Below are 2670 nucleotides of genomic sequence, written 5' to 3' on the forward strand. Positions count from 1 at the left end.
GACAATTGTTCGGTTGTTACGCCGGCTCGTCGTGACGCGAAGAATCTTGCGATCATTCGTGCACCTCGCTTCAAGCGTTTCTTTGTACGATCAGTTCGAATGTGATTCCAATATCAAGCGCGTGACGCGCGGAACCCCTCCGAAAGGCTCGAGCGCGGCTTGTACTCTACAACACTTTACGTGCGAGGAGGAAGCCGCGTATAATTCGATCGAGCCATATTTTTTGTGTCTGGGGGGAACCACGGCACGTGGATTTTGGTAATGTTACGCAAAAGGAATAAGATCTCAATTGCATTTCACGGGGCGAAAGTTCGTCGCCAACCTTCCGCCGCGGAGAACGCGACGTCACCCCGGTGGAGCTAAACTCCAGCCGGAGCAGGTTACCCCGTGAAAGTATGGTAACTTTTCTTCATGTGTATCTTTGAAAAGAAACAATTTGAAAAAAAAGCATAAAAAAAACCGTTCGATCAATCGCGCGCCACGCCTCGTACAAAGCGGGGGGATCGACCGAACGGTTGATTCAAACGCACACCAAGCGTCCCGTTCAACAGAAGCGGGCACTTGGTCGCCTCAGCAACGCGCACAATGTCGCTACCTCACACAAATCTGATCGACGAATGGCATCACGATCCGCATCGCTATCGTCCAGAATGGAAAGAGAGTTTTCGTTCTTGCGCCCCCGTAGGTTGGCGTAGTAGCAATGTCCTTTTATTTTTCTAGTGTTTTTTTTACCCATAGCCATTTATGCCTTAGTTTGTTTTTGGCTGCTGCACACGATATATTTTACCGTGATACACTAGTTGTAATGTCCTTTTTATATTATTTTCTCTCTCTTCCAACGGACATAGCAAGATCGTTCGTCGTCGACGTGTGTGAGTGCGACACGAGCCGTTTCGGCCGTTACGTAGTTCGATATTCGTGACACGCGTACAATGTACGCCACCTCTTGTGCCATGTGTGTCTTTTGACTGGATTATAATTGCGTGAGATTCACGGTGGAATCTACCAAAATAATCATCGATTCGCTGCTTTTTTTTTCGCAGTAACGAAACGTTAATGATCCTTCCGCAGGTTCACCTACGGAAACCTTGTTACGACTTTTACTTCCTCTAAATGATCAAGTTTGGTCATCTTCCCGGCAACATCGGCAATGCCGAGGCATTGCCGCGTACCAGTCCGAAGACCTCACTAAATCATTCAATCGGTAGTAGCGACGGGCGGTGTGTACAAAGGGCAGGGACGTAATCAACGCGAGCTTATGACTCGCGCTTACTGGGAATTCCTCGTTCATGGGGAATAATTGCAAGCCCCAATCCCTAGCACGAAGGAGGTTCAGCGGGTTACCCGGGCCTTTCGGCCAGGGAAGACACGCTGATTCCTTCAGTGTAGCGCGCGTGCGGCCCAGAACATCTAAGGGCATCACAGACCTGTTATTGCTCAATCTCGTGCGGCTAGAAGCCGCCTGTCCCTCTAAGAAGATTTATTTGTACGCCGGTAGTAAAAACCTCCCGACCGAAGCCGGGGGCCTTCGAGATACCGGAAAGTACGCCTATTTAGCAGGCTAGAGTCTCGTTCGTTATCGGAATTAACCAGACAAATCGCTCCACCAACTAAGAACGGCCATGCACCACCACCCACCGAATCAAGAAAGAGCTCTCAATCTGTCAATCCTTCCGGTGTCCGGGCCTGGTGAGGTTTCCCGTGTTGAGTCAAATTAAGCCGCAGGCTCCACTCCTGGTGGTGCCCTTCCGTCAATTCCTTTAAGTTTCAGCTTTGCAACCATACTTCCCCCGGAACCCAAAAGCTTTGGTTTCCCGGAAGCTGCCCGCCGAGTCATCGGAGGAACTTCGGCGGATCGCTAGCTGGCATCGTTTATGGTTAGAACTAGGGCGGTATCTGATCGCCTTCGAACCTCTAACTTTCGTTCTTGATTAAAGAAAACATTTTTGGCAAATGCTTTCGCTTCTGTCCGTCTTGCGACGATCCAAGAATTTCACCTCTAACGTCGCAATACGAATGCCCCCATCTGTTCCTATTAATCATTACCTCGGGGTTCCGAAAACCAACAAAATAGAACCGAGGTCCTATTCCATTATTCCATGCACACAGTATTCAGGCGAAAATAGCCTGCTTTAAGCACTCTAATTTGTTCAAAGTAAACGTACCGGCCCACCTCGACACTCAATGAAGAGCACCGCGATGGGATATTAGTTGGGCCGCCCCGAAAGGCTAAGCCCACCGGTAGGACGTCCCACAATCATGCCAGTTAAACACCGCGAGCGGTGAACCGACAGCGTGGGACACAGATTCAACTACGAGCTTTTTAACCGCAACAACTTTAATATACGCTATTGGAGCTGGAATTACCGCGGCTGCTGGCACCAGACTTGCCCTCCAATTGATCCTCGTTAAAGGATTTAAAGTGTACTCATTCCGATTACGGGGCCTCGGATGAGTCCCGTATCGTTATTTTTCGTCACTACCTCCCCGTGCCGGGAGTGGGTAATTTGCGCGCCTGCTGCCTTCCTTGGATGTGGTAGCCGTTTCTCAGGCTCCCTCTCCGGAATCGAACCCTGATTCCCCGTTACCCGTTACAACCATGGTAGGCGCAGAACCTACCATCGACAGTTGATAAGGCAGACATTTGAAAGATGCGTCGCCGGTACCAAG

Source organism: Athalia rosae, chromosome 3, assembly GCF_917208135.1.
Source record: "Athalia rosae chromosome 3, iyAthRosa1.1, whole genome shotgun sequence".
Classification (NCBI taxonomy): Eukaryota; Metazoa; Arthropoda; class Insecta; order Hymenoptera; family Athaliidae; genus Athalia; species Athalia rosae.